The sequence below is a fragment of the Schistocerca americana genome, chromosome 11 (genome assembly GCF_021461395.2).
Source record: "Schistocerca americana isolate TAMUIC-IGC-003095 chromosome 11, iqSchAmer2.1, whole genome shotgun sequence".
NCBI lineage: Eukaryota > Metazoa > Arthropoda > Insecta > Orthoptera > Acrididae > Schistocerca > Schistocerca americana.
The window spans coordinates 97,857,567-97,883,742 of NC_060129.1; positions in this window are offsets into that span (position 1 = coordinate 97,857,567).

Sequence of the window (26,176 nt, forward strand, 5' to 3'; positions counted from 1 at the left end):
AAGGCTCAACGCACAAACTCATAGAATTGCTTTTGAATATAATACGGCATTGTGCCTTTCATATACAATCTCGATGATATTTCTGTGTTTCATCATTAATTTGAATGTCCAAGAAATACAGTAAACCTGCATTGGTGCATCGGAGTCTAATACAGCACTCCCAGCAAAGGCTCAAGGTAAACTATTAGAAGAATTACTCCTCTTATAAATAAGTCGGCTTTGTACCTTTTCTATTCAATACCGATGAAATTTCTGTGTTTCATTGTAAATGTGAAGGTCTAAGGGATACAGTAAACCTGCAGTAGTGCAACGGAATCTGATACTGCTCTCCCAGGAAAGGCTCAAACACAAAATAGTAGAAGAGTTGCTCCTCTTGTATCTAAGTCGGCATTGAGTCTTTTTATTCAATCTCTATGCAATACCAGTGTTTCATCGTCAATGTAAAGGTCCAAGGGATCCAGTAAACCTGAGGTGGTGCATCGGAATCTAATATTCTTCTCCAAGGAAAAGCTCAAAGTAGAAACTCTTACAAGAGTTACTCCTCTTGTATATAAGACGGTATTGTGCCATTTATATTCAATCCCGATGCAAATTCTGTGTTTCATCGTGAATGTGAAAGTCCGAGGGATACAGTAAAACTGCATTGGTGCTTCGGAATCTAATACAGGACTCCCAGCAAAGGCTCAAGGGTAACACTTAGAAGAGTTACTCCTCTTGTATATAAGACAGCATTGTGCCTTTGGTAGTCAATCCTGATGCAATATCAGTGTTTCATCGTGAATATGAAGGTCCACGGGATACAGTAAACCTACAGTGGTGCATCGAAATCTAATACTGCTCTTCCAGGAAAGGCTGAAAGTAAACTCATAGATGTGTTACTCCTCTTGTAAATAATCCGGCATTGTGCCTTTTTTATTCAATCTCGAAGCAATATCTGTGTTTCCGCGTCAATGTAAAGGTCCAAGGGATACAGCAAACTTGCAGTGGTGCATCGGAATCTAATACTGATGTCCCAGGAAAGGCTCGAAGCACAAAATCGTAGAAGAGTTAGTCCTCCTGTAAATAGGTCGGCATTGAGCATTTGCTATTCAATCCTGAAGCAATTTCTGTCTTTCATCGTCAATGTGAAGGTCCAAGGGATACAGTAATCCTGTAGTGGTGCATCGGAATCTAATACTGCTCTCCCAGGAAAGGCTCATAGCACAAACTAATAGGAGAGTTACTCCTATTGTATATAAGTCGGGATTGTGCATTTTGTATTCAATTACCATGCAATTTCTGTGCTTCAGCGTCAGTGTGAAGATACAAGGAATTCAGTAAACCTGCAGTGGTGCATCGGAATCTAATACTGCTCTCCCGGGAAAGGCTCAAAGTACAAACTCTTAGAAGAGTTACTTTTCTTGTATATAAGACGGCATTTTATCGTTTTGTATACAATCCCGATGCAATTTCTGTGTTTCATCGTCAATGTGAACGTCCAACGGATAAATTAAAAATGCAATGGTGCATCGGAATCCAATACTGCTGTCCCAGGAAAGGCTCAAAAGCACACACTCTCAGAAGAATTACACCTCTTGAATATAAGTCGGGATTGTGCCATTTGTATACAATCCCGGTGCAATTTCTGTGATCCATCGTCTATGTGATGTTTCAAGGGATACAGTAAACTTGCAGTGGTACATCGGAATTTAATACTGCTGTCCCGGGAAAGGCGCAAAGCACAAACTCTTGGAAGAGTTACTTTTCTCGTACAGAAACATCATTGTGCCTTTTGTATTCAATCCCGATGCAATATCTGTGTTTCATCGTCATTGTAAAGGCCCAAGGAATACAGTAAACCTGCTGTGGTGCATCAGAATCTAATACTGCTGTCCCAAGAGAGGCTCAAGGTACAAACTTTTAGATGAGTTACTGCTCTCTTATTTAACACGGCAGTATGCCTTTTGTTTTCAATCCAGATGCAATTTCTGTGTTTCATCGTCAATGTGAAGGTAAAAGGGTTAGAATAAAAAAGAAGTGGTGCATCGGAATCTAATACTGCCCTGCCAGGAAAGGCTCTAAGAACAAACTCTTAGAACAGTTATTCCGCTTGTAAATAAGTCGACATCGTGCCTTTTGTATTCAATCCCTATGCAATTTCGTGGTTTCATTGTCAATGTGAAGGTCCAAGTGATACAGTAAACGTGCACTGCTGCATATGAATCTAATACTGCTGTCCCAGGATAGGCTCAAAGCACAAACTATTAGAAGCGTTACTCCTCTTTTATATAAGTCGGCATTGTGCCTTTTGTATTCCATATCGATGCAATTTCTGTGTTCCATCGTCAATGTGAAGGTCCAAGGGATACAGTAAACCAGCAATGGTGCATCAGAATCTTTTAATGCTGTCCCAGGAAAGTCTCAAACCACAAACTCTTAGGAGAGATAAACACCTCTTGAATATATGTCAGGATTGTGCCTTTTGTATACAAAACCGGTGCAATTTCTCTGTTTCATCGTCAATGTGAAGGTTCAAGGGATACAGTAAACCTGCTGTGGTGCATTGGAATCTGATACTGCTCTCCCAGGAAAGGTTCAAAGCACAAAATCTTGGTAGGGTTACTCCACTTGTTTATAAGTAGGCATTGTGCATTTTGTATTCAATCCCGATGCAGTTGCTGTGTTTCATTGTTAATTTGAAGGTTCAAGGGATACAGTAAACCAGCAGTGGTGCATCGGAATCTGAAACTGCTCTCCCAGGAAAGGCTCAAAGAAAACTCCTAGACGAGTAGCTCCTCTTGTAAATAAGTCGGCATTGAAACATTTTTATTCAATCGCGATGGAATATCTGTGTTCTTCGTCAATACAAAAGTCGAAGGGATTCAGTAAACCTGCAGTAGTGCATCGGAATCTAATACTGCTCTCCCAGGAAAGGCTCAAAGCATAAACTAATAGGAGAGTTATTCCTATTGTATATATGACGGCATTGTGGTTTTGTGTTCAATCCCGATGCAATTTCTGGGTTTCATTGTCAATGTGAATGTCCAAGGGAAACAGTAAACATACGGTGGTGCATCGGATTCTAATACTGCTCTTCCATGAAAGGCTCAAAGTAAACTCTTCGAAGAGTTACTCCTCTTGTAAATAAGTCGGCATTGAGTTCTTTTTATCAATCCCGATGCAATATCTGTGTTTCATCGTCAATGTAAAAGTCCAAGGGATTCAGTAAACCTGCAGTGGTGCAGCAGAATTTAATACTGGTGTCCCAGGAAACGCTCAAAGCACAAACACTTAGAAGACTTGCTCCTCTTGTTTATAATTCAGAAGTGTGCCTTTTGTATTCCATCCCGTTGTAATTTCTGTGTTTCATTGTCAATGTGAAGGTCTAAGGGATACAGTAAACCTGCAGTGGTGCATCAGAATCTAATACTGCTCTCCCAGGAAAGGCTCAAAGTATAAACTGTTAGAAGAGTTACTCCTCTTGTATATAAGACGGCATTGTGCCTTTTGTATTCAATCACGATGCAATTTCTGTGTTTCATCGTCAATATGACGGTCCAAGGGATACGGTAAATCTGCAGTGGTGCAGCGGAATCTAATACTTCTCTCCCAGGGAAGGCTAAATCACAAACTCTTAGAAGAGTTACTCTGCTTGTGAATTAGTCGACATTGTGTGTTCTGTTATCAATCCCGAAGCAAATGCTGTGTTTCATCGCCAATGTGAAGGTCCAAGGGATACAGTAAACCTGCAGTGGTGCATCAGAATCTAATACTGCTCTCCCAGGAAAGGCTCAAAGCACAAACTCTTGGAAGAATTACTCCTCTTGGATATAAGTAGGGATTGTGCCATTAGTATACAATCCTGGTGCAATTTCTGTGTTCCATCGTCTATGTGATGGTTCAAGGGATACAGTAAGCTTGCAGTGGTGCATCGGTTTCTAATACTGCTGTTCCAGGAAAGGTTCAATCCACGAACACTTATAATAGTTACTTCTCTCGTATATGAAACGGCATTGTGCCTTTTGTTTTCAATCCCGATGCAATATCTGTGTTTCATAGTCAATGTAACGGCACAAGGAATACAGTAGACCTGCAGTGGTGCATCAGAATCTAATACTGCTGTCCCAGGAAGCCCTCAAGATACAAACTCTTAGATGAGTTACTCCTCTGTTATCTAAGACGGCAGTGTGCCTTATGTTTTCAATCCCGATGCAATTTCTGTATTTCATCGTCAGTGTGAAGGTCGAAGGGATACAATAAAACTGCAGTGGTGCATCGGAATCTAATACTGCTCTACCAGGAAAGTCTAAAAGCACAAACTCTAAGAAGAGTTACTCCGCTTGTAAGTAAGTCGACATCGTGCCTTTTGTATTCAATCCTGATGCAATTTCTGGGTTTCATTGGCAATGTGAAGATCCAAGTGGTACAGTAAATCTGCAGTGGTGCATCGTAACGTAATACTGCTTTCCCAGGATAGGCTCAAAGCACAAACTATTAGAAGCGTTACTCCTCTTGTATGTAAGTCGGCATTGTGCCTTTTGTATTCAATATCGATGCAATTTCTGTGTTCCATAGTCAATGTGAAGGTCCAAGGGATACAGTAAACCTGCAATGGTGCATCGGAATCCAATAGTGCTGTCCCAGGGAAGGCTCAAAGAACAATCTCCTAGAAGAGATACTCCTCTTGTATACAAGCGAGCATTGTGCCATTTGTATTCAATCCCGATGCAATTTCTGTGTTTCATCGTCAATGTGAAGGTCCAAGGGATACAGTAAGCCTGCAGTGGTACATCGGAATCTAATACTGCTCTCCCAGGAAAGTCTCAAAGCACAAACTCTTAGAAGAGGTACTCCTCCTGTAAATACGTCGGCATTGGGCCTTTTTTATCAATCCCGATGCAATATCTGTGTTTCATCGTCAATGTAAAGGTCCAAGGGGTACAGTACACCTGCAGTGGTATATCGGAATCTAATACTGCTTTCCCAGGAAAGGCTCAAAGCACAAACTCTTAGAAGAGATTCTCCTCTTCTATATAAGCCGGCATTGTGCCATTTGTATTCAATCCCGATTTAATCTCTGTGTTTCATCGTCAATGTGAAGGCCCAGTGGATACAGTAAACCTGCAATGGTGCATTGGGATCCAATAATGCTGTTCCAGGGAAGGCGCAAAGCACAAACTCTTTGTAGAGATATATACCTCTTGAGTATAAGTCGGGATTGTGCGTTTTGTATACAATCCCGGTGCAATTGCTGTGTTTCATCGTCAATGTAAAGGACCAAGTGGTGCAGTAAACCTGCTGTGGTGCATCGGAATGTAATACTGCTTTCTCAGGAAAGGCTCAAAGCACAAACCCTTAGAATAGATACTCCTCTTCTATATAAGCCGGCATTGTGTCATTTGTATTCAATCCCTATTTAATCTCTGTATTTCATCGTCAATGTGAAGGTCCAATTGATACAGTAAACCTGCAGTGGTGCATCTGAATCTAATACTGCTCTACCAGGAAAGGCTCAAATTAAACTCCTAGAAGAGTTACTCCTCTTGTAAATAAGTCGGCATTGAGCGTTTTTTATTCAATCCCGATGCAATATCTGTGTTTCATCGTCAATGTAAAAGTATAAGGGATTCAGTAAACTGCAGTCGTGCATCGGAATCTAATATTGCTTTCCCAGGAAAGGCACAAAGTAACAACTCTCAGAAGAGTTACTCCTCTTGTATATAAGAAGGAATTGTGCCTTTTGTATTTAATCCCGATGCAATTTCTGTGTTTCATCGTCAATATGACGGTGCAAGGGATATGGTAATTCTGCAGTGGTGCATTGGAATCTAATACTTCTCTCCCAGGAAAGGCTAAAAGCACAAACTCATAGAAGAGTTACTCCACTTGTGAATTAGTCGATATTGTGCCTTTTGTATTCTATCCTGATGCAATTCCTGTGTTTCATCGCCAATGTGAAGGTCCAAGGGATAAATTAAACCTGTAATGGTGCATCGGAATCCAATACTGCTGTCCCAGGAAAGGTTCAAAGCACAAACTCTTAGAAGAGTTACTTCTCTCGTATATGAATCGGCATAGTGCCATTTGTATTCAATCCCGATGCAATATCTGTGTTTCATCGTCAATGTAAAGGCCCAAGGAATATAGAAAACCTGCAGTGGTGTATCAGAATCTAATACTGCTGTCCCAGGAAAGGCTCTAGGTACAAACCCTTAGATGAGTTACTCCTCTCTTATATAAGACGGCAGTGTGCCTTTTGTTTTCAATCCCGGTGCAACTTCTGTGTTTCATCGTCAATATGAAGTTCCAAGGGATACAATAAAACTGCAGTGGTGCATCGGAATCTAATACTGCCCTACCAGGAAAGGGTAAAAGCACAAACTCTTAGTAGAGTTACTCCGCTTGTAAATAAGTCGACATCGTGCCTTTTCTATTCAATCCCGATGCAATTTCTGGGTTTCATTGTCAATGTGAAGGTCCAAGTGATACAGTAAACCTGCAGTGGTGCATCGGAATCTAAAACTGCTCTCGCAGGATAGGCTCAAAGCACAAATTATTAGAAGCGTTACTCCTCTTTTATATAAGTCTGCATGGTGCCTTTTGTATTCAATATCGATGCAATTTCTGTTTTCCATCGTCAATGTGAAGGTCCAAGGGATACAGTAAACCTGCCAGTGGTGCATCGAAATCCAACACTGCTGTCCCAGGAAAGGCTGAATGCACAAACTGTTAGAAGTGTTACTCCTGTTGTGTATAAGTCTGCATTGTAACTTTTGTATTCATTTCCGACGCGATTTCTGTGTTGTTGTTGTTGTGGTCTTCAGTCCTGAGACTGGGTTGATGCAGCTCTCCATGCTACTCTATCCTGTGCAAGCTTCTTTATCTCCGAGTATCTACTGCAACCTACATCCTACTGAATCAGCTTAGTGTATTGATCTCTTGGTCTCCCTCTACGATTTTTACCCTCCACACTGCCCTCCAATGCTAAATTTGTGATCCCTTGATGCCTCAAACATGTCCTACCAACCGATCCCTTCTTCTAGTCACGTTGTGCCACAAACTTCTCTTCTCCACAATCCTATTCAATACCTCCTTATTAGTTACGTGATCTACCCACCTTATCTTCAGCATTCTTCTGTAGCACCGCATTTCGAAAACTTCTATTCACTTCTTGTCCAAACTGGTTATCGTCCATGTTTCACCTCCATACATGGCTACACTCCATACAAATACTTTCAGAAACGACTTCCTGACACTTAAATCTATACTCGATGTTAACAAATTTCTCTTCTTCAGAAACGATTTCCTCGCCCTTGCCAGTCTACATTTTATATCCTCTGTACTTCGACCATCATCAGTTTTTTTACTCCCTAAATAGCAAAATTCCTTTACTACTTTGAGTGTCTCATTTCCTAATCTAATCCCCTCAGCATCACCCGATTTAATTTGACTACATTCCATTATCCTCGTTTTGCTTTTGTTAATGTTCATCTTATATCCTCCTTTCAAGACACTGTCCATTCCGTTCAACTGCTCTTCCAAGTCCTTTGCTGTCTCTGACAGAATTACAATGTCATCGGCGAACCTCAAAATTTTTACTTCTTCTCCATGAATTTTAATACCTACTCCGAATTTTTCTTTTGTTTCCTTTACTGCTTGCTCAATATACGGATTGAATAACATCGGGGAGAGACTACAACCCTGTCTCACTCCTTTCCCAACCACTGCTTCCCTTTCATGCCCCTTGACTCTTATAACTGCCATCTGGTTTCTGTACAAATTGTAAATAGCCTTTCGCTCCCTGTATTTGACCCCTGCCACCTTCAGAATTTGAAAGAGAGTATTCCAGTTAACGTTGTCAAAAGCTTTCTCTAAGTCTACAAATGCTAGAAACGTAGGTTTGCCTTTTCTTAATCTTTCTTCTAAGATAAGTCGTAAGGTTACTATTGCCTCACGTGTTTCAACATTTCTACGGAATCCAAACTGATCTTCCCCGAGGTCCGCTTCTACCAGTTTTTCCATTCGTCTGTAAATAATTCACGTTAGTATTTTGCAGCTGTGATTTATTAAACTGATAGTTCGGTAATTTTCACATCTGTCAACACCTGCTTTCTTTGGGATTGGAATTATTATATTCTTCTTGGTCTGTGGGTATTTCGCCTGTCTCATACATCTTGCTCACCAGATGGTAGAGTTTTGTCATGACTGGCTCTCCCAAGGCCATCAGTAGTTCTAATGGAATGTTGTCTACTCCCGGGGCCTTGTTTCGACTCAGGCCTTTCAGTGCTTTGTCAAACTCTTCACACAGTATCTTATCTCTCATTTCATCATCATCTACATCCTCTTCCATTTCCATAATATTGTCTTCAAGTACATCGCCCTTGTGTAAACCCTCTATATACTCCTTCCACCGTTCTGCCTTCCCTTCTGTGCTTAGAACTGGGGTTACATCTGAGCTCTTGATATTCATACAAGTGGTTCTCTTCTCTCCAAAGGTCTCTTTCATTTAACTGTAGGCAGTATCTATCTTACCCCTAGTGAGACAAGCCTTTAAATCCTTACATTTGTCCCCTAGCCATACCAGCTTAGCCATTTTGCACTTCCTGTCGAACTCATTTTCGAGACGTTTGTATTCCTTTTTGCCTGCTTCATTTACTGCATTTCATCGTTAATTTGAAGGTCCAAGCGATACAGTACACCCGCAGTGGTGCATCGGAATCTAATACTGCTCTCCCAGGAAAGGCTGATAGCACAAACTCTTCGAAGAGTTACTACTCTTGTATACAAGACAGCATTGTGACTTTTGTATTCAATCCCGATTTATTTCTGTGTTTCATCGTCAATGTGAATGTACAAGGGATACAGTACACCTGTAATGGTGCATCAGAATCCAATACTGCTGTCCCAAGGAAGGCTCAAAGGACAAGCTCTTAGAAGTGTAACACCTCTTGAATATAAGTCGGGATTGTGCATTTTGTATACAATCCCAGTTCAATTTTGTGTTTCATCGTCAGTGTGAAGGTTCAAGGGATGCAGTAAACCTGCAGTGGTGCATCGGAATCTAATACTGCTCTCCCAGGATAGACTGATTGACAAACTCTTAGAACAGTTACTCCTCTTGCATACAAGACAGCATTGTGCTTTTTGTATTCAATGCCGGTGCAATTTCTGTGTTTCATCGTCAATGTGAAGGTCGAAGGTATGCAGTAAACCTGCAGTGGTACATCGGAATCTAATACTGCTCTCCCAGGTCAGACTGATTGCACAAACTCTTAGAAGAGTTACGCCTCTTGTATATAAGGCAGCATTGTGCCTTCTGTATTGAATCCCGGTGCAATATCTGTGTTTCATTGTCAATGAGAAGGTCCAAGGGATACGGTAAACCTACAGTGGTGCAGCGGCATCTAATACTACTCTCCGAGGAAAGACTCAAAGTAAACTCTTAGAAGAGTGACTCCTCTTGTAAAGAAGTCGGCATTGGGCCTTTTTTATTCGATTTCGATGCAATTTCTATGTTTCATCGTCAATGTGAAGGTCCAAGCGATACAGTAATAGTGCAATGGTGCATTGGAATCTAATACTGCTGTCTTAGGAAAGGCTCAAAGCAGTAACTCTAAGAAGAGTTATTCCTTTTGTTTAATAGTCGGCATAGAGCCTTTTGTATCAAATCCCGATGCATTGTCTGTGTTTCATCTCAATGTGAACGTCCAAGGGATACCGTAACCCTGCAGTGGTGCATCGGAATCTAATACTGCTCTCCCAGGAAAGACTGATAGCACAAACTCTTAGGAGAGTTACTCCGCTTGTAAATAAGTCGACATTGTGCCTTTTGTATTCAAACCCGATCCGATTTCTGTGTTTCATTGTCAATGTGAAGGTCCAAGGCATACAGTAAACCTGCAATGGTGCGTCGGAAGCTAATACCGCTCTCCCAAGAAAGGCTGATAGCGCAAACTCTTCGAAGAGTTACTCCTCCTGTATATATAACAGCATTGTGCCTTTTGCATGCAATCCCGGTGCAAATTCTTTGTTTCATCGTTAATTTGAAGGTGCAAGGGATACAGTAAACCTGCAGGGGCGCATCGGGATCTAATACTGCTCTAACAGGGTAGGCTCAAACTAAAGTCTGAGAGTAGTTACTCCTCTTCTAATAAGTGGGCATTGTGACTTTTGTATTCAATCCCTATGCAATTTATGTGCTTCATCTTCAATGTGAAGGTCCAAGGGATACTGTAAACCTACAGTGGAACATCGGAATCTAATATTGCTCTTCAAGGAAAGGTAAAAGCGCAAACTCTTAGAAGACCTACTCCGCTTGTAAATAAGTCGACATTGTGCCTTTTGTATTGAATCCCGATGAAATTTCTGTGTTTCATCGTCAAGGTGAAGATCCAAGGGATACAGTAAACCTGCAGTGGTGCATCGGAATCTAATACTGCTGTCCCAGGAAAGGCTCAAATCACAAACTCTTACAAGAGCTAACTCCTCTTGTACTGAAGTCGACATTGTGCCTTTTGTATTCAACCCCGCTGCTATTTCTGTGTTTCATCGTCAATGTGAAGGTCCGACGGATACAGTAAACCTACAGTGGTGCATCGGAATCGAATACTGCTCTACCAGGATATGCTCAGAGTAAACTCTTAGATCAGTTACTCTTCTTGTAAATAAGTCGGCATTGGGCCTTTTTTACTCACTCCCGATGCAATATCTGTGTTTCATCGCCAATATGAAGGTCCAAGGGTTAGAGTAGATCTGCGTTGGTGCATCTGAATCTACTACTGCTCTCCCAGGAAAGACTGATTGCACGTACTCTTAGAAATGTTACTCCTCTTGTATATAAGATGGCATTGTGCCTTCTGTATTCAATCCCGGTGCAATTTCTTTGTTTCATCGTCAATGTGAAGGTCCAAGGATGCAGTAAACCTGCATTCGTCAGTGGGCTTCTAATACTGCTCTCCCAGGAAAGGCTGTTGCACAAACTCTTAGAAGAGTTACTCCTCTTGTATGTAAGACAGCATTGTGCCTTTTGTATTCAATTTCGATGCGATTTCTGTGTTTCATCGTCAATGTAAAAGTCCAAGGGATACAATAAACATGCAGTGGTGCATCGGAATCTAATACTGCTCTCCCAGGAAAGGCTCAAAGTAAGCTCATAGAAGAGTAAATCCTCTTGTAAATAAGTTGGCATTAAGCATTTTTTATTCAATCCCGATGCAATATCTGTGTTTCATCGTCAATGTAAAGGTCCAAGGGATAGAGTAAACCTGCAGTGGTGCATGGGATCTAATACTGCTCTCCCAGGGAAGGCTCAAAGTACAAGCTTTTAGAAGAGTTACTCCTCTTGTATATAAGACTTCGTTGTGCCATTTGTATTCTGTCCCGATGCAATATCTGTGTTTCATCGTCAATGTAAAGGTCCAAGGGATACAGTAAACCTGCAACGGTGCATCGGAATCTAATACTGCTCTCCCAGGAAAGGCTCATAGCAGAAAGTATTAGAAAAGTTATTCCTCTTGTATATAAGTCGGGATTGTACCTTTTGTATTCATTACCGATGCTATTTCAGTATTTCATCGTCAATGTGAAGGTCCAAGGGGTACAGTAAACATGCAGTGATGCATCGGAATCTAATATTGATCCCCCCGGAAAGGCTCAAAGTACAAGCTCTTATAAGAGTTACTCCTCTTGTATATAAGACGGCATTGTGCCTTTTGTATTCTATCCCGATGCAATATCTGTGTTTCATCGTCAATGTAAAGGTCCAAGGGATGCAGTGAACCTGCAACGGTGCATCGGAATCTAATACTGCTCTCCCAGGATAGGCTCATACCAGAAAGTATTAGAAAAGTTATTCCTCTTGTATGTAAGTCGGGATTGTGCATTTTGTATTCATTACCGATGCTATTTCAGTATTTCATCGTCAATGTGAAGGTCCAAGGGATACAGTAAACATGCAGTGGTGCATCGGAATTTAATACTGCTCTGCCAGGAAAGGCTAAAAGCACAAACTCTTAGAGCAGATACTGCTCTTATATTTAAGCCGACATTCTGCCATTTGTAATCAATGCCAATGCTATTTCTGTGTTTCAACATCAATGTGAACGTCCAAGGGATACAGTAAACCTGCAGTGGTGCATCGGAATCCAATACTTCAGTCCCAGGAAAGGCTCAAAGCACAAACCCTTAGATGAGTTACTCCACTTGTACTTAAGTCGGCATTGTGCCATTTGTATTCAATTCCGATGCAATTTCTGTGTTTCATTGTAAATGTGAATGTCCAAGGGAGACAGTAAACCTGCAGAGGTGCATCGGAATCTCATACTGCTCTCCCAGGAAACTCTCAAAGCACAAACTCATAGAAGAGATGCTCCTCTTGTATATAAGAAGGCATTGTGCGATTTGATTTCAATCTCGATCCAATTTCTGTGTTCAATTGTCAATGTAAAGGTCCAAGGCATACAGTAAACCTGCAGTGGTGCATCGGAATCAAATACTGCTCTCCCAGGAATGGCCATTGCACAAACTCTTAGAAGATTTACTCGTCTTGTATATAAGAGAGCATTTTGCCTTTTGTATTTAATCCCGATGCAGTTTCTGTGTTTCATCGTCAATGTGAAGTTCCATGGGATACAGTAAACCTGCAGTGGTGCATCGGATTCTCATACTGTTCACCCAGGAAAGGCTCAAAGTAAGCTCTTAGAAGAATTAATTCTCTAGTAAATAAGTTGGCATTGAACATTTTTTTCCATCTCGATGCAATATCAGTGTATCATCGTCAAAGCAAAGGTCCAAGGGATACAGTAAACCTGCGGTGGTGCATCGGAATCTAATAGTGCTCTCCCAGGAAAGGCTCAAAGTACAAGCTCTTAGAAGAGTTACTCCGCTTGTATATAAGACGGCATTGTGCCTTTTGTCTTCTATCCCGATGCAATATCTGTGTTTCATCGTCAATGTAAAGGTCCAAGGGATACAGTAAACCTGCAATGGTGCATCGGAATCTAATACTGCTCTCCCTGGAAAGGCTGAAAACAGAAAGTATTAGAAAATATTCCTCTTGTATATAAGTCGGGATTGTGCCTTTTGTATTCATTACCGATGCAATTTCTGTGTGTCATCGTTAATTTGACGGTCCAAGGGTACAGTAAACCTGCAGTGGTGCATCGGAATCAAATACTGCTCTCCCAGGAAAGGCACTTGCACAAACTCTTAGAAGAGTTACTCGTCTTGTATATAAGACAGCATTGTGCCGTTTGTTTTCAATCCCAATGCAATTTCTATGTTTCATCGTCAATGTGAATGTCCAAGGGATACAGTAAACCTGCAGTGGTGCATCGGAATCTAATACTGCTCTCCCAGGAATGGCTCAAGGCACAAACTCTTAGAGCAGATACTCCTCTTGTATTTAAGCCGACATTGTGAAATTTATATTCAATCCCGATGCTATTTCTGTATTTCATCGTCAATGTGAAGGTCCAAGGGATACAGTAAACATGTAGTGGTGCATCGGAAGCTACTACTGCTCTCCCAGGAAAGGCTCAAAGCCAAGCTCTTAGAGTAGAAACTCCACTTCTATTTAAGCCGACATTGTGCCACTTGTATTCAATCCTGATGCTATATCGGTGTTTCATCGTCAATGTGAAGGTCCAAGCGATACACTAAATCTGCAGTGGTGCATCGGAATCCAATACTGCTCTCTCAGGAAAGGCTGATTGCACAATCTCTTCGCAGAGTTACTCCTCTTGTATATAAGACAGCATTGTGCCTTTTGTATTCAATCCCGATTTAGTTCTGTGTTTCATCGTCAATGTGAAGGTCCAAGGGATACAGTACACCTGTAATGGTGCATCAGAATCCAATACTGCTGACCCAAGGAAGGCTCAAAGGACAAACTCTTAGAAGTGTAACACCTCTTGAAAATAAGTCAGGATTGTGCATTTTGTATACAATCCCAGTTCAATTTTTGTGTTTCATCGTCAATGTGAAGGTTCAAGGGATGCAGTAAACCTGCAGTGGTGCATTGGAATCTAATACTGCTGTCACAGGAAAGACTGCAAGCACAAAGTCTTAAAGGAGTTACTCGTCTAGTATATATGTCGGCATTGTGCCTTTTGTATTCAATCCAGATGCAATTGATGTGCTTCATTGTTAATTTGAGGGTCCAAGGAATACAGTAAACCTGTAGTGGTGCATCGGAATGTAATACTGTTGTCCCAGGATAGACTGATTGCACAAACTCTTAGAAGAGTTACTCCGCTTGTATATAAGGCAGCATTGTGCCTTCTGTATTGAATCCCGATGGAATATCTGTGTTTCATTGTCAATGAGAAGGTCCAAGGGATACGGTAATAGTGCAATGGTGCATCGGAATCTAATACTGCTGTCTTAGGAAAGGCTCAAAGCAATAACTCTAGGAAGAGTTATTCCTTTTGTTTAATAGTCGGCATTGTGCCTTTTGTATCAAATCCCGATGCATTGTCTGTGTTTCATCTCAATGTGAACGTCCAAGGGATACAGTAAGCCTGCAGTGGTGCATCAGAATCTAATACTGCTCTCCCAGGAGAGACTGATAGCACAAACTCTTAGGAGAGTTACTCCGCTTGTAAATAAGTCGACATTGTGCCTTTTGTATTCAAACCCGATCCAATTTCTGTGTTTCATCGTCAAAGTGAAGGTTCAAGGCATACAGTAAACCTGCAATGGTGCATCGGAAGCTAATACCGCTCTACCTGGAAATGCACAAAGCACAAACTCTTAGAAGAGTTCCTCCTCTTGTATATAAGTTTCCATTGTGCGTTTTGTACTCATATCCGATGAAATTTCGGTGTTTCATCGTTAATTTGAAGGTCCAAGCGATACAGTAAACCTGCAGTGGTGCATCGGAATCTAATACTGCTCTCCCAAGAAAGGCTGATAGCACAAACTCTTCGAAGAGTTACTCCTCCTGTATATAGGACAGCATTATGCCTTTTGCATGCAATCCCGGTGGAAATTCTTTGTTTCATCGGCAATGTGAAGGTTTAAGGGTTACAGTAAACCTGCAGTTGTACAATGGAATCTAATACTGCTGTCCCAGGAAAGGCTCAAAGCACAAACTCTTAGATGGGTTACTCCTCTTGTATATAAGTCGGCATTGTGCCTTTTGTGTTCAGTCCCAATGCAATTGCTTTGTTTCATCGTTAATTTGAAGGTGCAAGGGATACAGTAAACCTGCAGGGGCGCATCGGGATCTAATACTGCTCTAACAGGGTAGGCTCAAACTAAACTCTGAGAGTAGTTACTCCTCTTCTAATAAGTGGGCATTGTGACTTTTGTATTCAATCCCGATGCAATTTATGTGCTTCATCTTCAATGTGAAGGTCCAAGGGATACTGTAAACCTACAGTGGAACATCGGAATCTAATACTGCTCTTCAAGGAAAGGTAAAAGCGCAAACTCTTAGAAGACCTACTCCGCTTGTAAATAAGTCGACATTGTGCCTATTGTATTGAATCCCGATGCAATTTCTGTGTTTCATCGTCAAGGTGAAGATCCAAGGGATACAGTAAACCTGCAGTGGTGCATCGGAATCTAATACTGCTGTCCCAGGAAAGGCTCAAATCACAAACTCTTACAAGAGCTAACTCCTCTTGTACTGAAGTCGACATTGTGCCTTTTGTATTCAACCCCGATGCTATTTCTGTGTTTCATCGTCAATGTGAAGGTCCGACGGATGCAGTAAACCTACAGTGGTGCATCGGAATCGAATAATGCTCTCCCAGGAAATGCTCAAAGTAAACTTTTAGATCAGTTACTCCTCTTGTAAAGAAGTCAGCATTGGGCCTTTTTTATTCACTCCCGATGCAATATCAGTGTTTCATCGTCAATATGAAGGTCCAAGGGATAGAGTAGATCTGCGGTGGTGCATCGGAATCTACTACTGCTCTCCCAGGAAAGACTGATTGCACATACTCTTAGAAATGTTACTCCTCTTGTATATAAGATGGCATTGTGCCTTCTGTATTCAATCCCGGTGCAATTTCTTAGTTTCATCGTCAATGTGAAGGTCCAAGGATACAGTAAACCTGCAGTCGTCAGTGGGCTTCTAATACTGCTCTCTCAGGAAAGGCTGTTGCACAAACTCTTAGAAGAGTTACTCCTCTTGTATGTAAGACAGCATTGTGCCTTTTGTATTCAATCTCGATGCGATTTCTGTGTTTCATCGTCAATGTAAAAGTCCAAGGGATACAATAAACATGCAGTGGTGCATCGGAATCTAATACTGCTCTCCCAGGAAAGGCTCAAAGTAAGCTCTTAGAAGAGTTAATCCTCTTGTAGATAAGTTGGCATTAAGCCTTTTTTATTCTATCCCGATGCAATATCTGTGTTTCATCGTCAATGTAACGATCCAAGGGATAGAGTAAACCTGCAGTGGTGCATCGGAATCTAATACTGCTCTCCCAGGGAAGGCTCAAAGTACAAGCTTTTAGAAGAGTTACTCCTCTTGTATATAAGACTTCGTTGTGCCATTTGTATTCTGTCCCGATGCAATATCTGTGTTTCATCGTCAATGTAAAGGTCCAAGGGATACAGTAAACCTGCAACGGTGCATCGGAATCTAATACTGCTCCCCCAGGAAAGGCTCATAGCAGAAAGTATTAGAAAAGTTATTCCTCTTGTATATAAGTCGGGATTGTACCTTTTGTATTCATTACCGATGCTATTTCAGTATTTCATCGTCAATGTGAAGGTCCAAGGGGAACAGTAAACATGCAGTGATGCATTGGAATCTAATACTGCTCCCCCCGGAAAGGCTCAAAGTACAAGCTCTTAGAAGAGTTACTCCTCTTGTATATAAGACGGCATTGTGCCTTTTGTATTCTATCCCGATGCAATATCTGTGTTTCATCGTCAATGTAAAGGTCCAAGGGATGCAGTGAACCTGCAACGGTGCATCGGAATCTAATACTGCTCTCCCAGGAAAGGCTCATAGCAGAATGTATTAGAAAAGTTATTCCTCTTGTATGTAAGTAGGGATTGTGCATTTTGTATTCATTACCGATGCTATTTATGTATTTCATCGTCAATGTGAAGGTCCAAGGGATACAGTAAATATGCAGTGGTGCATCGGAATCTAATACTGCTGTGCCAGGAAAGGCTAAAAGCACAAACTCTTAGAGCAGATACTCCTCTTGTATTTAAGCCGACATTCTGCCATTTGTATTCAATGCCGATGCTATTTCTGTGTTTCAACATCAATGTGAACGTCCAAGGGATACAGTAAACCTGCAGTGGTGCATCGGAATCAAATACTGCTCTCCCAGGAAAGGCTGTTGCACAAACTCTTAGAAGAGTTACTCGTCCTGTATATAATACAGCATTGTGCCTTTTGTATTCAATCCCGATGCAGTTTCTGTTTTTGATCGTCAATGTGAAGGTCCAAGAGATACAGTAAACCTGCAGTGGTGCATCGGAATCCAATACTTCAGTCCCAGGAAAGGCTCAAAGCACAAACCCTTAGATTAGTTACTCCACTTGTACTTAAGTCGGCATTGTGCCATTTGTATTCAATTCCGATGCAATTTCTGTGTTTCATTGTAAATGTGAGCGTCCAAGGGAAACAGTAAACCTGCAGAGGTGCATCGGAATCTAATACTGCTCTCCCAGGAAACTCTCAAAGCACAAACTCATAGAAGAGATGCTCCTCTTGTATATAAGTAGGCATTGTGCGTTTTGAATTCAATCTCGATCCAATTTCTGTGTTCAATTGTCAATGTGAAGGTCCAAGGCATCCAGTAAACCTGCAGTTGTGCATCGGAATCTAATACTGCCTTCCTAAAAAAGGATAAAAGAACAAACTCTTAGAAGAGTTACTTGTCTTGTATATAATTCGGCATTGTGACTTTTGTATTCAACCCTGATGCAATTTCTGTGTTTCATCGCCAATGTGAAGGTCCGAAGGCTACAGTAAAAATACAGTGGTGCATCGGAATCGAATACTGCACTCCCAGGAAAGGCTCAAAGCAAAAAGTATTAGAAAAGTTATTCCTCTTGTATATAAGTCGGGATTGTGCCTTTTGTATTCATTACCGATGCAATTTCTGTGTTTCATCGTTAATTTGACGGTCCAAGGGTACAGTAAATCTGCAGTGGAGCATCGGAATCAAATACTGCTCTCCCAGGAAAGGCTCTTGCACAAACTGTTAGAAGAGTTACTCGTCTTGTATATATGACAGCATTGTGCCTTTTGTATTCAATCCCGATGCAATTTCTGTGTTTCATCGTCAATGTGAAGGTCCAAGGGATACAGTAAACCTGCAGTGGTGCATCGGAATCTAATACTGCTCTCCCAGGAATGGCTCAAGGCACAAACTCTTAGAGCAGATACTCCTCTTGTATTTAAGCCGACATTGTGAAATTTATATTCAATCCCGATGCTATTTCTGTATTTCATCGTCAATGTGAAGATCCAAGGGATACAGTAAACATGCAGTGGTGCATCGGAAGCTACTACTGCTCTCCCAGGAAAGGCTCAAAGCCAAGCTCTTAGAGCAGAAACTCCACTTCTATTTAAGCCGACATTGTGCCACTTGTATTCAATCCCGATGCTATATCGGTGTTTCATCGTCAATGTGAAAGTCCAAGAGATACAGTAAACCTGCAGTGGTGATTGGGAATCTAATACTGCTCTCCCAGGAAAGGCTTAAAGCACAAACCCTGAGAAGCCTTACTTCCCTTGAATATAGGTCGGCATTGCGCCTTTTGTGTACTATCCCGATTCAATTTCTGTGTTTTATCGTCAATGTGAAGGGGCAAGGAAACCAGTAGACCTGCAATGGTGCATCGGAAAGAAATACTGCTCTCCCAGGAAAGGCTCAAAGCACAAACTCTAAGAGCAGATACTCCTCTTCTATTCAAGGCGACATTGAGCCATTTGTATTCAATCCCGATGCTATTACTGTGTTTCTTCGTCAATGTGAAAGTCCAAGGGATACAGTAAACCTACAGTGGGGCATCCGAATCTAATACTGCTCTCCCAGAAAAGGTATAAGCGCAAACTCTTAGAAGACCTACTCCGCTTGTAAATAAGTCGACATTGTGCCTTTTTTATTCACTCCCGATGCAATATCTGTGTTTCATCGTCAAGGAGAAGGTCCAAGGGATAGCGTATACCTGCGGTGGTGCATCGGAATCTAATATTGCTTTCCCAGGAAAGACTGATTGCACAAACTCTTAGAAGAGTTACTCCTCTTGTATATAAGACGGCATTGTGCCTTTTGTATTGAATCCCGTTGCAATTTCTTTGTTTCATCGTCAATGTGAAGGTCCAAGGGGTACAGTATACCTACAGTGGTACATCGGCATCTAATACTGCTCACCCAGGAAAGGCTCATAGTAAACTCTTAGAAGAGTTACTCATCATGTAAATAAGTCGGCACAGGGCCCTTTTTATTCAATATCGATGCAATTTCTGTGTTTGATCGTCAATGTGAAGGTCCAAGAGATACATTAATCCTGCAGTGGTGAATGGGAATCTAATACTGCTCTCCCAGGAATGGCTCAAAGCACAAACTCTTAGAAGAGTTACTCCGCTTGTAAATAGGTCGACATTGTGCCTTTTGTATTGAATCCCGATGCAATTTTTGTATTTCATCATCAATGTGAAGGTCCACCTGGAGTGGTGAATGGGAATCTAATACTGCTCTCCCAGGAAAGGCTCAAAGCACAGACCCTGAGAAGACTTACTTCTCTTGAATATAAGTCGGCATTGTGCCTTTTGTATTCAATCCCGATTCTATTTCTCTGTTTCATCGTCAATGTGAAGGTGCAAGGGATACAGTAAACCTGCAATGGTGCATTGGAATCTAATACTGCTGTCTTAGGAAAGGCTCAAAGCACAAACTCTTAGAAGAGTTACTCCTCTTGTTTATATGTCGGCATGGTGTCTTTTGTATTCAGTATCGTATTAATACTGTGTTTCATCATCAATGTGAAGGTCCAAGGGATACAGTAAACCTGCAAAGGTGCATCGGAATATAATACTGCTATCCCAGGAAAGGCTGAAAGCAGAAAGTATTAGAAGAGTTACTCCTCTTGTCTATAAGTCGGGATTGTGCCTTTCGTATTCATTTCCCAATCAATTTCTGTGTTTCATCGTTAATTTGAAGGTCCAAGGGGTACAGTAAACCTGCAGTGCTGCATCGGAGTCAAATACTGCTCTCCCAGGAAAGGCTGTTGCACAAATGCTTAGAAGAGTTACTCCTCTTGTATATAAGACTGCATTGTGCCTTTTGTATTCAATATCGATGGAATTTCTGTGATTCATCGTCATTGTGAAGGTGCAAGGGATACAGTAAACATGCAGTGGTGCATCGGAATCTAATACTGCTATAGCAGGAAAGGCTCAAAGCACAAACTCTAAGAGCAGATACTCCTCTTGTATTTAAGCCGACATTGTGGCAGTTGTATTCAATCCCGACGCTATTTCTGTGTTTCATCGTCAATGTGAAAGTCCAAGAGATACAGTAAACCTGCAGTGGTACATCGGAATCTAATACTGCTCTCCCAGGAAAGGCTCAAAGTAAATTCTTAGAAGAGTTAATCCTCTTGTAAATAAGTTTGCATTGAGCCTTTTTTATTCTATCCGGATGTAATATCTGTGTTTCATCGTCAATGTAAAGGTCCAAGAGATAGAGTAAACCTGCGGTGGTGCATCAAAATCTAATACTGCTCTCCCAGTAAAGGCTCAAACTTAAAGCTCTTAGAAGAGTTACTTCTCTTGTATATAAGACGCGCATTGTGCCTTTTGTATTCTATCCCGATTGCAATATCTGTGTTTCATCGTCAATGTAAAGGTCCAAGGGATAGCGTATACCTGCGGTGGTGCATCGGAATCTAATATTGCTCTCCCTGGAAAGACTGATTGCACAAACTCTTAGAAGACCTACTCCTCTTGTATATAAGACGGCATTGTGCCTTTTGTATTGAATCCCGTTGCAATTTCTTTGTTTCATCGTCAATGTGAAGGTCCAAGGGGTACAGTATACCTACAGTGGTACATCGGCATCTAATACTGCTCTCCCAGGAAAGGCTCATAGTAAACTCTTAGAAGAGTTACTCATCATGTAAATAAGTCGGCACAGGGCCCTTTTTATTCAATATCGATGCAATTTCTGTGTTTGACCGTCAATGTGAAGGTCCAAGGGATACATTAATCCTGCAGTGGTGAATGGGAATCTAATACTGCTCTCCCAGGAATGGCTCAAAGCACAAACTCTTAGAAGAGTTACTCCGCTTGTAAATAGGTCGACATTGTGCCTTTTGTATTGAATCCCGATGCAATTTTTGTATTTCATCGTCAATGTGAAGGTCCACCTGGAGTGGTGAATGGGAATCTAATACTGCTCTCCCAGGAAAGGCTCAAAGCACAAACCCTGAGAAGACTTACTTCTCTTGAATATAAGTCGGCATTGTGCCTTTTGTATTCAATCCCGATTCTATTTCTCTGTTTCATCGTCAATGTGAAGGTGCAAGGGATACAGTAAACCTGCAATGGTGCATTGGAATCTAATACTGCTGTCTTAGGAAAGGCTCAAAGCACAAACTCTTAGAAGAGTTACTCCTCTTGTTTATATGTCGGCATGGTGTCTTTTGTATTCAGTATCGTATTAATACTGTGTTTCATCATCAATGTGAAGGTCCAAGGGATACAGTAAACCTGCAAAGGTGCATCGGAATATAATACTGCTATCCCAGGAAAGGCTGAAAGCAGAAAGTATTAGAAGAGTTACTCCTCTTGTCTATAAGTCGGGATTGTGCCTTTCGTATTCATTTCCCAATCAATTTCTGTGTTTCATCGTTAATTTGAAGGTCCAAGGGGTACAGTAAACCTGCAGTGCTGCATCGGAGTCAAATACTGCTCTCCCAGGAAAGGCTGTTGCACAAATGCTTAGAAGAGTTAGTCCTCTTGTATATAAGACTGCATTGTGCCTTTTGTATTCAATATCGATGGAATTTCTGTGATTCATCGTCATTGTAAAGGTGCAAGGGATACAGTAAACATGCAGTGGTGCATCGGAATCTAATACTGCTGTAGCAGGAAAGGCTCAAAGCACAAACTCTAAGAGCAGATACTCCTCTTGTATTTAAGCCGACATTGTGGCAGTTGTATTCAATCCCGACGCTATTTCTGTGTTTCATCGTCAATGTGAAAGTCCAAGAGATACAGTAAACCTGCAGTGGTACATCGGAATCTAATACTGCTCTCCCAGGAAAGGCTCAAAGTAAATTCTTAGAAGAGTTAATCCTCTTGTAAATAAGTTTGCATTGAGCCTTTTTTATTCTATCCGGATGTAATATCTGTGTTTCATCGTCAATGTAAAGGTCCAAGAGATAGAGTAAACCTGCGGTGGTGCATCAAAATCTAATACTGCTCTCCCAGTAAAGGCTCAAACTTAAAGCTCTTAGAAGAGTTACTTCTCTTGTATATAAGACGCGCATTGTGCCTTTTGTATTCTATCCCGATTGCAATATCTGTGTTTCATCGTCAATGTAAAGGTCCAAGGGATAGCGTATACCTGCGGTGGTGCATCGGAATCTAATATTGCTCTCCCAGGAAAGACTGATTGCACAAACTCTTAGAAGACCTACTCCTCTTGTATATAAGACGGCATTGTGCCTTTTGTATTGAATCCCGTTGCAATTTCTTTGTTTCATCGTCAATGTGAAGGTCCAAGGGGTACAGTATACCTACAGTGGTACATCGGCATCTAATACTGCTCTCCCAGGAAAGGCTCATAGTAAACTCTTAGAAGAGTTACTCATCATGTAAATAAGTCGGCACAGGGCCCTTCTTATTCAATATCGATGCAATTTCTGTGTTTGATCGTCAATGTGAAGGTCCAAGGGATACATTAATCCTGCAGTGGTGAATGGGAATCTAATACTGCTCTCCCAGGAATGGCTCAAAGCACAAACTCTTAGAAGAGTTACTCCGCTTGTAAATAGGTCGACATTGTGCCTTTTGTATTGAATCCCGATGCAATTTTTGTATTTCATCATCAATGTGAAGGTCCACCTGGAGTGGTGAATGGGAATCTAATACTGCTCTCCCAGGAAAGGCTCAAAGCACAGACCCTGAGAAGACTTACTTCTCTTGAATATAAGTCGGCATTGTGCCTTTTGTATTCAATCCCGATTCTATTTCTCTGTTTCATCGTCAATGTGAAGGTGCAAGGGATACAGTAAACCTGCAATGGTGCATTGGAATCTAATACTGCTGTCTTAGGAAAGGCTCAAAGCACAAACTCTTAGAAGAGTTACTCCTCTTGTTTATATGTCGGCATGGTGTCTTTTGTATTCAGTATCGTATTAATACTGTGTTTCATCATCAATGTGAAGGTCCAAGGGATACAGTAAACCTGCAAAGGTGCATCGGAATATAATACTGCTATCCCAGGAAAGGCTGAAAGCAGAAAGTATTAGAAGAGTTACTCCTCTTGTCTACAAGTCGGGATTGTGCCTTTCGTATTCATTTCCCAATCAATTTCTGTGTTTCATCGTTAATTTGAAGGTCCAAGGGGTACAGTAAACCTGCAGTGCTGCATCGGAGTCAAATACTGCTCTCCCAGGAAAGGCTGTTGCACAAATGCTTAGAAGAGTTACTCCTCTTGTATATAAGACTGCATTGTGCCTTTTGTATTCAATATCGATGGAATTTCTGTGATTCATCGTCATTGTGAAGGTGCAAGGGATACAGTAAACATGCAGTGGTGCATCGGAATCTAATACTGCTATAGCAGGAAAGGCTCAAAGCACAAACTCTAAGAGCAGATACTCCTCTTGTATTTAAGCCGACATTGTGGCAGTTGTATTCAATCCCGACGCTATTTCTGTGTTTCATCGTCAATGTGAAAGTCCAAGAGATACAGTAAACCTGCAGTGGTACATCGGAATCTAATACTGCTCTCCCAGGAAAGGCTCAAAGTAAATTCTTAGAAGAGTTAATCCTCTTGTAAATAAGTTTGCATTGAGCCTTTTTTATTCTATCCGGATGTAATATCTGTGTTTCATCGTCAATGTAAAGGTCCAAGAGATAGAGTAAACCTGCGGTGGTGCATCAAAATCTAATACTGCTCTCCCAGTAAAGGCTCAAACTTAAAGCTCTTAGAAGAGTTACTTCTCTTGTATATAAGACGCGCATTGTGCGTTTTGTATTGTATTCCGATTGCAATATCAGTGTTTCATCGTCAATGTAAAGGTCCAAGGAATACAGTAAACCTGCAATGGTGCATCGGAATCTAATACTGCACTCCCAGGAATGGCTCAAAGCAGAAAGTATTAGAAAAGTTATTCCTCTTGTATATAAGTCGGGATTGTGCATTTTTTATTCATTACCTATGCATTTTTGTGTTTCATCGTTGATTTGAAGGTCCAAGGGATACAGTAAACCTGCAGTGGTGCATCGGAAACAAATACTGCTCTCCCAGGAAAGGCTCTTGCACAAACTCTTAGAAGAGTTACTCGACTTGTATATGAGACAGCATTGTGCCTTTTGTATTCACTCCCGACACTATTTCTGCATTTCAACGTTAATGTGAAGGTCCAGGGGATACAGTAAACATGCAGTGTTGCATCGGAATCTAATACTGCTCTCCCAGGAAAGGCTCATAGCACAAGCTCTTAGAGCAGACACTCCTCTTGTATTTAAGCCTACATTGTGCCACTTGTATTCAATCTCGATGCTATATCTGTGTTCATCGTCAATGTGAAGGTCGAAGGGATACAGTAAACCTGCAATGGTGCATCAGAAACAAATACTGCTCTATCAGGAAAGGCTAAAAGCTCAAACTCATAGAAGAGTTATTCCACTTGTATATAAGTCGGAATTGTGACTTTTGTATTCTATATCGACGCAATTTCTGTGTTTCATTGTCAATGTGAAGGTCCAAGGGATACAGTAGACATGCCATGGTGCATCGGAATCCAATACTGCTGTCCCAGGGAAGGCTCAAATCGCAAACTCTTAGAAGAGTAACACCTCTTCCACATAAGTTGGGACTGTGTCTATTGTATACAATCCCGGTGCATTTTCAGTCTTTCATCGTCAATGTGAAGGTTCAAGGCATACAGTAAACCTGCTGTGGTGCATCGGAATCTAATACTACTCTACCAGAAAAGGCTCAAAGCACAATCACTTAGATGAGTTACTCCTTTTGTATAAAAGTCTCCATTGTGCATTTTGTATTCATTTCCGATGCAATTTCTTTGTTTCATCGTCAATGTGAAGGTCCAAGTGATACAGTAAACCTGCAGTGGCACATCGGAATCTGATACTGATCTCTCAGGAAAGGCTGATAGCACAAACACTTCGAAGAGTTACTCCTCTTGTATATAAGACAGCATTGTGCCTTTTGCATGCAATCCTTGTGCTATTTCTGTGTTTCATCGTCAATGTGAAGGTTTAAGGGAGAGAGTAAACCTGCAGTGGTGCATTGGAATCTAAAATTGCTGTTCCAGGAAAGGCTCAAAGCACAAACTCTTAGAAGCGTTACTCCTCTTGTATATAAGTCGGCATTGTGATTTCTGTTTTCAATCCCAATGCAATTGCTGTGTTTCACCGTTAATTTGAAGGTCCCAGGGATACACTAAACCTGCAGTGGCACATCGGAATCTAGTGCCTTTTGTATTCATTACCGATGCAATTTCTGTGTTTCATCGTTAATTTGAAGGTCCAAGGGACACAGTAAACCTGCAGTAGTGCATCGGAATCAAATACTGCTCTCCCACGAAAGGCTGTTGCACAAACTCTCAGAAGAGTTACTCGTCTTGTATATAAGTCGGCATTGTGCTTTTTGTCATCAATCCCGATGCAATTGCTGTGTTTCATCGTAAATTTGAAGGTCCAAGGGATACAGTGGACCTGCAGTGGTTCATCGGAATGTAATACTGCTCTACCAGGAAAGGCTCAAAGCACAAACTCTTAGAAGAGCTACTCCTCATTAATATAAGGCGACATGGTGCCTTTTGTATTCAATCCCAATGCAATTTCTTTGTTTCATCTTCGATGTGAAGGTCCAAGGAATGTTCAGTCCCAATGTAATTTCTGTGTTTCATCGTTAATTTGAAGGTGTAAGGGATACAGTAAAGCAGCAGTGGCGCATCGGAATCTAATACTGCTCTCCCAGGGAAGGCTCGAAGTAAACTCTGAGAATAGTTACTC